This window comes from Macaca thibetana, chromosome 3 (genome assembly GCF_024542745.1).
Source record: "Macaca thibetana thibetana isolate TM-01 chromosome 3, ASM2454274v1, whole genome shotgun sequence".
Taxonomy (NCBI): domain Eukaryota; kingdom Metazoa; phylum Chordata; class Mammalia; order Primates; family Cercopithecidae; genus Macaca; species Macaca thibetana.
In genome coordinates, this window is record NC_065580.1 from 120,997,966 (window position 1) to 121,012,067 (window position 14,102).

The following is a 14,102-nucleotide window of genomic DNA, read 5'->3' on the forward strand; positions in this document are numbered from 1 at the left end:
ATTGACCAGTGGAGCAGAATAGTAAGTCCAGAAATGAACTCATGCATATATAGTCAATAGAGTTTTGAAAAAGTTTCCATGAAAATGTGCAATAGGAAAAGGAGAGCCTCTTTAATAAGTGGTGATGTTGTGAAAACTGGAGTTCCACGTGCGGAAGAATTCATTCATTCCATGAAAACTGGAATTCCACATGGAGAAGAATTCTCATTTTATTCATGATTTTTATATCTGAAAGTTATAACATCAGTAGAGGTTTCTGTTGCTTTAAAAAATTGGAGCAAAAGATACTTTTTTTTTTTTTTTTTGAGATATAGTCTCAAATTCTTCTTCTGCATGTGGAATTCCAGTTTTCACGGAATCTCACCCCATATACAAAGATCAACTCAGAATGGCCTAAAGACTTAAACATAAGACCAGAGACTAAAACTACTAGAAGACATAGGAGGAAAACTGCACAACATTTGTCTTTGAAATGAGTGTTTGGAGTTAACTCCCAAAGTATGGGCAACAAAATCTTAAATAAACGAATGGGTTTAGATCACACTAAAAAGCTTCTACACAGCAAAGGAAACCAATAACAGTGTACGGAGACAACATACTGATTGGGAGAAAATATTTGCAAGCCATACGTCTGATAAGGGGTTAACATCCAATATATATATATGGAACTCAAGCAACTTAATAACAAGAAAATTAAAAAAAAAAAAATAGGCAAGGGACCTAAATAGACATTTCTCAAAAGAAGACATATGAATGGCCAACAGATAATGCAAAAATGCTCAACATGGCCAATCATTAGGGAAATGCATATTAAAACCACAATAAGATATAATCTCACACCTGTCACAATGTCAGAAAGGTGAAAGATAATAATAAATGTTGGCAAGGATGTGGAGGAAGGGACCCCACATACACTGTTGGGGGGAATGTAAATTAGTACAGCTGTTATGGGAAACAGTATGCAGGTCCCTCAAAGAACTCAACATAGAATTGCCATATGATTTGGCATTCTCACTTCTGAGTATTTACCTGAAAGATTTGAAGTCAGTTTGTGGAACAGATGTCTGCACCCCCATGTTTGCTACAGCACTGTTTGCAGTAGCCAAGTTATGGAACCAATCTTAGTGTCCATTAACAGATGAATAAATAAAATGTGGTACATATACACACAGTGGAATTCTATTTAGCCTTAAAAAAGAGGGAAATTCTGTCATTTGTGACAACATGGATGACACTGGAAAACATTGTGCTAAATGAAATAAGTCAGCCACAGAAAGACAAACACCACATGTTCTCACTTATATGTGGAATCTAAAACAACTGAACTTAAAGAAGCAGAGACTAGAATGGTGGTTACAGGGCCTGGGGGTGGGGAGAATGGGGAAAGATGATGATCAATGGGTTCAAAATCTCAGATAAAGAAGAAGAACATTATTTCTTCTTTTTTGAGTTCTATTGCAGAGCATGTTGAATATAGTTAATAATAGAGTTTTATACATTTCCAAATTACTGAAAGCAAATTTCAATGTTCTTAGAAGAGAGTATTAGTATTAGTATTTGAGGTGGTAGATATGTTAACTAGCTTTTTTCTAAATTTTTTAATTTTTATTTTATTTTATTTTATTTTTTTGAGACTGGGTCTTGCTCTGTCACCCAGGCTGGAGTGCAGTGGTACAATCTTGGCTCACTGCAATCTCTGTCTCCTGGGTTCAAGCGATTCTCCTGCCTCAGCCTCCCAAGTAGCTGGGATTACAATTGCCTACCACCACACCTGCCTACTTTGCTTGTATTTTTAGTAGAGACGGGGTTTCACCATGTTGGCCAGGCTCGTCTCAAACTCCTGACCTCAGGTGATCTGCCTGGTTTGGCCTCTCAAAGTGCTGGGATTACAGGAGTGAGCCACCGCACCGGCCACTAGCTTCAATTAATTATTCCATGTTGTATTCATACATTATAACATCACTCTTTACCCCATAATTATATACAATTATAAATTGTCAATTTACAATTTTAAAAAAGAAAAAAGCTGAGGCTCAGATGAGTTACCTGACTTTCCCACAGTCTCTCCACATTCCGCAGGAAACCATGATTTCAGATGTTTCCTTAACTCCAAGTCCAGCGTCTGCACAGCATGGAGACATGTGACATGATGTGATACTACACGGCTTCACAGACAATCCAAACCTTACAGCACACAGACATTCTTTCTCCCTCTTGGCCTCTGTGCTGTTGTATATTTGCCCACCTATCATTCCTGATGCTCTTCATTCCTTTGTATAAATACAGATTTCCATCTTTACTGTGATTCTGCTGGTGATGAATGGTTTGGAAGCTTTTTAGTGCCTGACAAGGTTTTTATTTGCCTTTATTTCTGAAAAAAAAAATTATTAGACATGGAATTCTATGAAGATTTTTTTTTTTAAAAGATGTTGTTTCAATGTTTCTGGTTTGCATACTTCCAGCAAGAAGTCTGCTGTTGTTCCATGGATCTTGTCTAGGTTTTAAATTGTTTCATATGGAAGGGTAAATCTGGTTCCTGTTATTCTATCTTGGCCAGAAGCTGAAATCCTTTTCTCAATTTTGAGTCCTTATTAGTAGTGACTTTTATCATGACCCCAGGCCTCTGTCGGCACAATGATACTTTTAGCATTTGCATATTATGTTACTCGGGTACCCAGGAACTTTTGAGTCACTTGTATGCACTACATAGACCATAGGTAGCCAAGAAAAATGCCATGAGCTCAGCTGTCTATACACCTTCTGCTGTTGTCTTTGTGGTGGCTGCATTCCAGGTGTCTTCCAAAGATTTGCAGCCTCCTCTGGCATAATTCCCCACTAGTCCATTCACTCAAGCACACCAGTAGCACCAAAGGTGGAGAATTATATTTGGTGGAGGATTCAGTCTCCATCATACTGTCCTCCCAGCCATGATGCTGACATCTGGACTGAATTATGAAGCAGATAATTCACATCTTGAGTGTGTGAGGCTTAGAGAAGGCAATGGGTACCAGCACACTTAGAAATCATAGCGTTCATTGAAATAGAATATAATATTTTGTACTTACATTTTATTTGGGTGTGTCTATTGGCCTTAGGTTATACTTTAGAACATGCAAATAAAACTCTTTATTGGATTTATGGGGAGCTAGAGATGCCTGGAATTTCTGCTTATGGACCTTTATCCAATTCAGGGATTGGCACATCCCTTATACAATGACACCTCTACACTTTACACCCCTTAAACATCTCTTTCTCTACCCAATGCAGTAAACCATCTCAAATAATCTCTGTCTCAGACCTTGGCCAGAGGAGAAAAAAAAAAAAAAAAAAAAAAAAAAAAAATACTGAAGTACAAATCGGGGGACAAAAACTGTTGCCCTTGGAAAAGAATATCGTCCCCAGGTGTGTACTGTTTGACTTACACTTTGCTTAACAAATGCCCACACAGTCTTTAGGCAGAGCTGTGTTCTTTAGTGACGGTCAACTTCCCCCTTATCCTTTACACATTGATCTACCTGAGTTCTGAAGACATCTGACCCTGACTAAGCAGAAGCCACTTGGTTGAGGGAAAGGGAATCTGTTTGCTCTGTACTTAGGCAGGAGAGGAGTTTCTCCAAGGGCTGGTGTTTTCATGTTGTCAGTTAGTAGTTTGGAGTTTATTGCCTACTCTCAGGCAATAGGTACAGTCCTTAAGCACTCCCTTTGATTGTAATACTCATCTTTCCAAGCTTACTCACTCATTACTGTCCCACTCAGCCACTTTGGATTAGGACTTCCCCTGCCCTCCACCATGCTCCCAATTCTCTTTTAAGCATCTCTCCTCATTCGGTCTTACATATGTTTTGCATCCTTATTTGATCTTTCACAGGTGAGAGAAATGAAGTCTCATACCTGATGTGTTTCTGTTTGTTCTCATGATTGCTCCTATGGTAGTTACTTCATGGATTTTGATGCTGTTATTGTGTGTACATATTTATCACAGTTAGATCTTAGTGCATGTTGTATCCTTTATCATTGAAACATGACCTTCTTGGTCTCATTTAATATTTCTTTGCAGTTTTTCTGTATGTTTGAAACCTCTTGTTATAAAAGTAATTGTTGAAACTAGTTGAAGATTATTTAGATATTCATTGTTCTATTTGGATATTCATTGTTCTATTCTTTCAATTTCTCCATAGGCTTGATGATTTTCTAATTGAAAAGCTGGAATGTGGGAGGATAACAATATGGAAGCTACTCAGAGTACATGTTCAACAAATGTGAATCCTTGTGGTTTTGGGAATATGTGGAAAGTGCATAACTTTAGGCTCAAAAGACCTGCGTTCAAATCCTGGGTCTACTACTCACATAGGTGCCTTCACTCCCTGAGCCTCAGTTCTTTGCCTGAAAATAGAAGCAGGCAAACCCAGAGGGGTTGTTGCAGTCCTTAAAGCAACATATGTGAAATTGGTAGGTATATAATAAGTGCTCAGCAAAAGTCACGTTTGAATCTTATCAGGGGCAATGCTATAACAAACATGCAATCATTTTTTAGGCTCAAAAGACCCAAATTCCAGTCCCAGCTCTTATCACCTGCTGTCACCTCAGACAAACCATCTGACCTCTCGAATCTGGTTCTTCATCTTCAAAATGATATGCCTTGGAGAATGGTTATGAGGATTAGATGTAATAAAGTGCATGAAGTGGCTGCATGAGAGTAGGTATTTAATAAATAAAAGTCATTACTGTTGGCAAGATGTCACTGTATGTATTTATCAGACAATATAGCACTTACTAGGTGCCACGCACTGTTCTATGTACTTTTAAAATATTAACTAAATTAATTATCAATTAATGCATAGTCCTACAATGATCCCAATTTTACTCATGAGGAAACAAGCACAAAGAGACAGTAACTTTGCCCAAAGTCACGCAGCTGGTAAGTGGGAGAGACTGGATCCACATTAGGCAGTCTGGCTCTAGAATCTTTGCTTTTATTTGCTACTGTCCCTCAACATCAACATTAGAAAAGAAACATCCTCATATCTCTCATATCTGGGGAATATCTTGCCATGTTCAATGATTGATTAGTTGGTTGAGATCATTTTGATATAATCTAAGTGTGTGTTTTAGATTTTCCAGAAAATTTCATCAGTAACCCTAGCTTCTCTAGCAATTTCAGCAAAACAAACAAATAAATAAAATCAAATAAACCCGGCTCCAAAAATGAAACACAGAAACAAACAAAACAACAAAGCCTTCTGATGGACGAAAATGTGGATGTAGGACAGCTGAAAAATATTCTTCCTAAAATTATCATTAGATGGAAAATCTCGGGTGGTAAGGTGCAGAGGTACTGGCTATTAAAGCCTATCTTTATCTGCAGATTCATCTGCCAGCACATTAGAATGGGCCTCTTCGAAGTAGAGGAAGACACAGTGGGTGGGCCATGAGGAGAGTCAGGCCAAGGAATCTTCTCTGTGAATTAGCTCCTTTGGGATTCAGTAACCTGGTAAGGTCCAAAAATCATGTGGAAAGCGGGCACCCCTATGCGTGTGCTCCCTGAAGGAGAAGGAAAGAGACAACATACTGCCAGCTGTGTTGTTATGTGCACGCTGACAAACTGTGGTACGTGCTCCACGTGGAGAGTGTGGAGGAGAGGGGATTACCTGGAACATCATCGTAGGGAAAGGTCCTTTCTGGATGCAGAAGCTGAGTCATCTGGGGAAAGAACCATCATCTCACTTCCAGCCAGATGAGAACAACTCTCTTTGGTTGCTCACAGGGCACACCGTAGCTTTAGACAGTGACAAACTATTTGAGCAGCCAACACCAAAAAAGTATTTTGAGCTTACGGAAAGTTAGTATGAGATCATGCACTGCTAAAATATAAAAGGGGAGCTCAGATAATGCCTGCAGTGACAGGCACACAAATGGCCGGTGTCATATATCGCCTTTATTTGTAGACAGGCTTTTCCTTCAGCGTGATCAGGCTGGTGTCTGATGTTAGCACGTGGGCTCAGCTTTAGAAAACGCTGGACTGGGGAGGAGATTCATTGGTCATAACTATTGAAAAGAAGACAAAAAGATTCAGAGTCTGTAATTTTCCCACCCACATTAAGTTATTTGAATAAAAGTCTGCCGTCGTAACCAGACTGAATTCTCTAAAAATAACGTTCGTCTGAGAATATTTCCACAGGTTTGACCACTGGTTCCCTAAGAAAAAGAGCAGAGAATACAGTCCAGTACCAGAAAGTTTAGGATTTAGTTGAAATTTATTGCAGGAGATTTATCGACTCATGAGATAAATATTGACCAAGTCAAAGTCAAGGTTATTACTTACCTTCAAGAATAATAAATCTTGGTATTCTCAGTGACACAAAGTCAATATGTACATTGCTACATAAATTCCAAATGAAGAGTTTCATTGAAACATCTGTAAATCTCTCCATCATGACCACGAGAGTACCTTTTTAAAATTTGCTATTAAAGGGAAATGGATACCAAGACCTGATGGGAACATCTACTGTTCACGCCTGTGAAACTAACCAGGTGGCCTTAATTTTCATTGTGATGGAATCCCTGATTAGTTCATTAAAACATAGTCCAATGATTGTTGGTTGGTCTTTATTGTCAGTGATTCCAAGTAAAAGAGTCAAAATTTTCTCATCCCAAGTAAGAGGCAGAATGAGCCCATATATTCTTGACAACCACTATATTTCAGGATAAAATATAGTTACTTTTAAAATATGTGCAATAGATGAATTCTAGCAAGGTTGAAGGAGAACATGAAAGAGAAAGATAATGGGAGTCTTGGCATGTGTAAGAGATCTGCTTCTAGGACTTGGTCCTCCACCTTTTCTCTTCAGCCCATCCAGAAACACTCAGCAGGCCTTTACTAGAGTATGCATGAGTGGGCAAGTATGCATGAGGGTAACTAGTGACTAACTAGACTATGTACTCAACCCTCTGTAAAAATCGGTGGAGATGTAAAACAATGGAAAACCATGGCATCTGCCCCAAAGAAACTCTTCTCCAGGAAGCTTTGTGTATGTCAGGGCCAGTATTTGCAATTTCCTGCCTTAATCTGGGTTCTATAATTTTTGGTCCTCAAGAATGTAGGTGGATGCATCCGTGTGTGACCGCATCGTGCCTGGCAGCCTTTACAGAATTTCAGCTGTGCCATGGGAGCTCAGCTCCTGACAAGGGTCGCTGCCACTTCTGACCTGTGAGTTGACCCTGACCATCACCCCCTTCACAGCCTCTTTGATTCCATTCTCAGCACAACAGCCACAACACCTGTTATGGTTTAAGATCATGCCATTCTGTAAAGCCCTCTGGTGGCTTCCCATCTGTGTTTCTCAAGGCTCCCATGACGAGGTGCCACAAACTGAGAAGCTTAAAAAAATAGAACTTTATCCTCTCACGGTTTCAGAGACTCAAGATATCAGAAGGACCATGCTCCCTCCAAAGGCTCCCGGGGAGAATCTACCCTGCCCTTCCATCCACTGTGCTCCTTGGCCTGTAGCTGCATCATTCAATCTCTGTCTCTGTCAATGAATGTCATCATTCATTTTCCCTGTGTGTACCTTTTGTGTCCCCCTTCTTCTTTTTTCTTTTGAGACAGAGTCTCGCTCTATCACCCAAATTGGGGTGCCATGGCATGATCTCGGCTCACTGCAACCTCCACCTCCCGGGTTCAAGCAATTCTCCTGCCTCAGCCTCCCGAGCAGCTGGGACTACAGGTATGCACCACCACACCTGGCTAATTTTTGTATTTTTAGTAGAGATGGGGGGTTTCACCATATTGGCCAGGCTGGTCTCAAACTCCTGACCTCATGATCCACTTGCCTCGGCCTCCCAGTCCTCCCTCTTCTTATAAGGACACCCATCATTGGATTTAAGACCCCTCTGTTTCCAGTATGACTTCATTTTATCTTGATTACATTCACAAAGAGCCTATCTTCAAATAAGGTCACATTCACAGGCACCAGAGATTAGGGCTTGAACCTATCTTTGGGGGACACAGTTTAACCTACCACACCGTCTTACCCAGAATGAAACCTGACCTCTTTGTTCTTGCCTCCAAGGCCCACTCCTGTGTCTTCTCCCTCCCTTTCCAACACCCTCTCAGGCACCCTCCCCATTGATACTGCTCCATGTGTACTTCCTGTTTCTTGAGTAGGCCTTACTCTTTCTCCCCTTGAGCCTTTCTCTTGCCTTCTCCCTCTGTCTGTAATGATCCTACCCTGGTCTCCAAACAGCTGACATCTTCTTCTTCAGGGCTCTGCCCAGAGAGCCTTCCTGGGCCACTCAGCCTAAGTGCACCTGACACCTCATCTTTGTCCTATCACATGCTTGCTTGCTTCATGGACTCACTTCTGCCTGAAATGATGTTTTAAAATGTGTTTTCTTATTTATTCCCTCTCTCCTCCACTAGAATGTAAGTTTCAGAAGAGCAGGGACGTTGCCTGTCTCAGCCTTGCTTTAGGAGCAGCTGCTAGAACAGAGCAGACCCTTACCTAATATTTGTTGAATGAATGAGCCATCAGTTTCCTCTACCATGGCCTTGAGGAGGGGACATCCCGAATCCAGGAAACCTCTACTATCAAGACACTGGTCTCTAATTCGTGGGGACGTTTTTCTTGCTTTTCCAAGCTTTCTTTCATGCCTCTTACACACCTTGGCCTTGGGATACCACATGGAATATAAGTTCAGTCCTGGAGCGTTAAGAATTTGAGGTCTTAAGGAAGTTTTGGCAATCCATGTGCATTTATTTTGGCATTAAATTTGTGTTTTAACTATTGGAGGGAAAATATATTGAGACTTATTTAGTTGCTTTTCACTTATTTAAAAGCGTTTAAGATTTACTTCACTTTACAATTCTATGAGTTTATTGCCTTTCTGGAGTTTTTATTCTCCCAGTCATATTCCAGAATGACCCAGGATCTGGAAAAATTCAAACTGAGTGATTGTCCTGAACCTCATGTCTTGGGATGAGTCCTATTTACGTTTGGTGGGCGGGCTTTGCAGAGCTGTCTGGGTTTGAAGGATGCCTCACCACTTGCGGCCCCTGAAGATCAAACCAGTCCGTGCTCACTGTAGAGTAACCCTCAGCACAGAAGGGTACCATGCAAACGCCCCACCTTCTCACCCATGCCTCCTTCCCTGCCCGCCCCGTAATGAGAGCACCTACGCCCCAGGGCTCATCCAGACAACAGTTTCTTTGCATCCTTATGGATGAGTGTTTTTCAATCTCTCCAGGTCACAGTTTTTTTCTCTATACCAGGGCTCAACTAACATTTTCTGCAAGGGGCTAGATAGTAAATATTTCAGGCTTTGCAAGTCATATGGTCACACTGTTTCCGGTGTGAAAGCAGTCGTAGACAATATGTAAATAAATGGGCAAGGCTGTGTTTATAAAACTTAAATTATGAACGCTGAAGTTTGAATTCGGTCTAATTTTCACACGTCACACAAGAGTCTTCATAGATGTATTTTTCAACCATTTCGTCACATAACAACTGTTCTTAGCTCATGGGCCCTATGAAATCACGCGGTGGACATGTTTGGGCTGAGACCCCTACTCTACGGGAGCATAAAAAACACACAATATTGTGAGAATTCAGGAGCACGAGCTTTAACATCACAAGGCGTATCACGTGAGAGTCATTCAGTGGCTGGTATTCACTGATCTCTATCAGAGCAGAAAACAGGTGCTTTTCGTGAGTAAAAGCAGGAGGCTGAGGGCTCACTGCACTTTTCTTGTGGGTGATTTGGGGTCTGTGACCGACACCTAAGGCAGCAAGCCATTTCTCCTCAATCCCTGAGTTACCCTGGTGAGGGAATCAAGTTTGCACTGCTTTTCATAATTTCCCCCACTAAATTTTATTTCCCTTTTGTTAATTCTTTCTCTCTCAACTCTCTTTTCTAAGCTGCCTGCATTTCTTTTCTGGAAATTGCCAGTATTGTGGGTCCTGGGTATTAGGAATTAGGAACACTTGCAATTTGAAAGCCTGCCTCTTAGAAAGTTATATGCAAAGGGAATGAGTGGAGGGGAACCGCCTGTGAGCTCTGCAGACCAGAACAGGTTTTTCTCCTAAGGTAAGGGTGTTCAGGAGGAAAAACGATATGCAGATATTAACTCTTCCTTGTAAGTTTGTTATGTAGAGTTACAGATTGCAGATGACAGGCTTTAGAACCAAACTGCTTAGGCGTTAATCGCACACTCAGAACCACGTGACTATAGATAATCACTAAACCGCTCAGATTTGGTAGCCTCATCCATAAAATTAGCATGGTAATCATAATAGTAGATACCTCAATGTTATTGTTAAGATTTTTAAAAGTTAATATATGCATAGCCCTTAAATCAGTGCCCAGTATGAAATCGGTAATCACTGTTAATTTCTCAAATAAACTTTTTATTTGGAATAATTTTAGATCTAGAGAAAAGCTGTAAAGATAATACAAGGAATTTCCCTATACTCTCCACCCAGTTTCCTGTGATTGTTAACATCTTACATAACCGCAGCATGTTTGTCACAACTATGAAATTAACACTGGCACAATACTACTAACTAAACTCCAGATGTTTTTTGGGTGTTTCACCAATTTTTTTCACTCATGCCTTTTTTCTGTTCCAGGATTCTATCCGGGATCCCACAGCGCATTTAGACTGTCTCCTTAATCTCATCCCGTCTATGACCGTTTCTGGGACTTTGTTTTTTTTTCAAGACCATCACCCATTGGAGGAGTGCTGATAAGGCATTCTGGATGATGTGCACCACTTTGAGTTTGGCTGATATTTTCTGTGGTTGATTGGGGTTACATTTTGGGGGTGAGTGCCATGGGGTGAAGTGCCCTTCTCATTGCCTCGCCTCGGGGGCACATGACCTCACCGTGACTCATCTCTGGTGATGTTAACCTTGAGCCCTTGGTTGTGGTGGCGTCCGCCAGATTACTCCATCGTGAAGTTGCTATTTTTCACTTTCCATACCCTTCTAGAGGAAGTGAGTCACCAGGTCCAGTCCACACTCACTAGGAGAGCAATGAAGCCCCACCTCCTGGAGAAGTGGCTGGCTGCATCATTGCTCCCCTGTATTACTTGTGGTGCTTCTGTGAGAAAGATTTGTCCCTTCTTCCCTATGTATTTGCTTATTCACACATTTACTTATATTGGCACGGACTCGTGGATTGTTCCAGCTTTGGCCATTGGGTGCTGTTTCAGGATGACTCCTACGTCCTTTTGATGTGTTCCTGTTTTTTAAAGCATGTCCTCTGATGCTACAGGATGCTTCAGGCTGATCTGGAATTTCCCTTAATTAAGTTATTAATTCAGCCATAGGATTGTATAAGGATGCATGACACTGGGGACTTTTATTGTTTGGTCTGCCCAGGATCCCCCTTCCCTGGAAGAACTCATCTCTCCATTCCTTGTGGTCCTAGGATGTCCATCAGCACACCATCCCCAGTTGGCCACAGGAGGAGGGACTGATGCGAAGGGTATGTGTTTCCACAGGGCCAGGAGGGCCTCCCTTGAGGTAGCTATGTGTATGTTGGGAAGGAGAGTTTCACTTTCCCTGTACTGCTAAACTGGGAGGCTACTGGTGGCCATCTTCCCCACTTCATGGGAGAACTTGTCTTCAGAAGAAGCCAATACAACAGGAGGCAGAGCTGACCTTAAGAGAGAGCCTGACTGTATGACTGCACCTCCCATCCAGTTCTGCCTGACACTCTTCAATATTCCACCTACATGGGCCAAGACACTCTAATTGCTTTTAAGCTCATCACGCATATGTCTACATGAAGTGCCTAGCTTAAGGACCACATCCTTCTGCCAGTCCAGCCCTTCATAGAATTTACACCCCACCTACTTCAATGGACACCAAAATATAATTCTCACACTTGACCTGGACACACCCATTATGCTGATTGAAACAAATCAAACTTAAAGCACTTCAGAAGACTACTTTTTAGAATCTAGTAATCACCCTTGATTTATGCTTTATGCAAAATGATACAGATTTTTAATGAATTTTTGCACAAATCTAAGTATCAATACAGATGCTCCTCAACTTACAATGGAGTTACTTCCCAATAAACGCATCATAAGTTGAAAATATAGAGTTGAAAATGCATTTAATATACCTAACCTACATCATAGCTGAGTCTCAAACATGCTCAGAACACTTACATTACCCTACACCTGGGCAAAATAATCTAATCCAAAGCCTATTACAAAAAGTGGAGAATATCTTACGTGATTTATTGAGTACTGTACTGAAAGTGAAATTAAGAATGGCTGTATAAGTACTCAAAGTACAGTTTCTACTAAATGTGTGTTGCTTTTGCACCATTATAAAGTTGAAAAACCTTAAGTTGAACCATCGTAAGTTGGGAATCATCTGTATATCACTTTAATAAGGTTAAAACAATATTACAACCTAATGATCATAAAGATATAGTGGAACAGGTACATACTACAAGTAATAGAGTAAAAGGTTATGCAAATCAACATCCATAAAATTGTGGGATTTTTGATCCAATAATCCCACTTGTGGATATAACCTAAGGAATTTTAAGAAGTTTTTTAAAAGACAGAGTCATAAGTTTTTTGCAGTCTGATTATTTAATAGAGAAATACGGGAAACAATCTATGTGTTCCACAATGGTATCTTTTTTTTTTTTTAAAGTGAAACCTTAACTCTTTGAAATGTTATATGATTTTTAAAAATTATAAACTTGAAGAAACTCAAGCAAGATAACGATGTTTATTATGGAGGTTGCATTAGTCGGGACAGGTTAAGTTATTATGCCTTACAAGAAGAAGAGCCCCCAGGAGTGTGTGGACAGAGGAAAGGGATGTGAGGACATAGTGAGAAGGCAGCTATCTCACTATGTCAGGAAGAGAGCCCTCACCAGAAATGACAGCCCCTGCACCTTGTTGATCTTGGACTTCCAGCCTCCAGAACTGTGAGGAAATAAATTTCTGTTGTTTAAGGCACACACAGTCTGTGGTATTCTATTCTGGAAGCCTGAGCTGACTAATACAAGGGCAGAGAGGTACAAGCCTAGCATACCCCTGGAAGTGAAAAATACTGGAAATAATTGATGAACAGCAGTGATGTCTACTAAAGAGGATGAAATAAAAACAACAAAGAAACAGAATAACAGACTACATCCTTGGTGATTTAACAGCTGTGTAATATACTTTCATTTCTCTCTGGCCTTTAATACTATGTCATGTAAAAGTTTTATTGAGATACAATTCACATACTGTAAAATTCACCCTTATTGAGTGTACAATGCAGTTAATTTTTTAGTGTATTCACAAAGTTATGCAACCCTAACCACTGTCTAGGTCCACAACATTTTTATCACTCCAAAAAGAAACGCCATTAACAGTCACTCCTCACTTGCCTCTCCTCCCAGCCCATGGAACTAGTTGTCTACTTTCAGGCTCCACGGGTCTGCCTCTTCTGGACATGTCACGTAAATGAAACCATACAACCTGTCAGCTCTGTCTCATCAAATTATGGAGTCTTCTGGCACGTGGGTTCCTCCCTCTGCACTGTTACCTGGAAGCTCTTTCAAGACAGGGGCAATGTTAAGGATCACATGGTTTGCTTCCTGCCTCATGGTGATCACTGTCCTGCATCAGGTGGTGTCTAGTATCTTGAAAGCTGATGGTGTTTTTAACTAGTTTTATTGTTGTTGTTATTTTCATCAAGAGGATAAATGTGATACCTGTTACTCTATGTTGGCCCAAAGTGGAATCCTACATTGCATTTACACATTTTACATATTGTGGTCTCACGTAAGACTCTGAATAGTGTGTTCTTCAGGTCAGCTACAAAGTTTGAACCTTTTTTTTTTTTTTTTTTTTTTTTGAGATGGAGTTTCACTCTTGTTGCCTAGGCTGGAGTGCAATGGCGTGATCTTGGCTCACTGCAAACTCTGCCTCCCATGTTCAAGCGATTCTCCTGCCTCAGCCTTCTGAGTAGCAAGGATTACAGGCATGTGCCACCTCCCCTGGCTCATTTTGTATTTTTAGTGGAGACAGGGTTTTACCATGTTGGTCAGGCTGGTCTCAAACTTCTGACCTCAGATGATCTGCCTTC

General features: G+C 40.8%; 2 long non-coding RNA genes across 2 annotated transcripts in view; one reads left to right on the top strand and one right to left on the bottom strand.

Annotated features, from left to right (window-relative positions):
* Nucleotides 1-5,782, bottom strand: part of LOC126950981 (uncharacterized) — a 9,736-nt gene extending 3,954 nt beyond the window's left edge. Inside the window, exons 1-2 of the long non-coding RNA XR_007724307.1 lie at nt 5,649-5,782; nt 2,047-2,122 (exon numbers count right to left, since the gene is read on the bottom strand). This is a non-coding gene — a long non-coding RNA (uncharacterized LOC126950981). The remainder of the gene's footprint in view (nt 1-2,046; nt 2,123-5,648) is intronic.
* LOC126950980 (uncharacterized) lies at nt 4,187-8,015 on the top strand. The gene is made up of 3 exons (XR_007724306.1): nt 4,187-4,696; nt 7,095-7,207; nt 7,607-8,015. It is a non-coding gene; the product is annotated as an uncharacterized LOC126950980 (long non-coding RNA).
* The last annotated feature ends 6,087 nt before the right edge of the window (nt 8,016-14,102 follow it).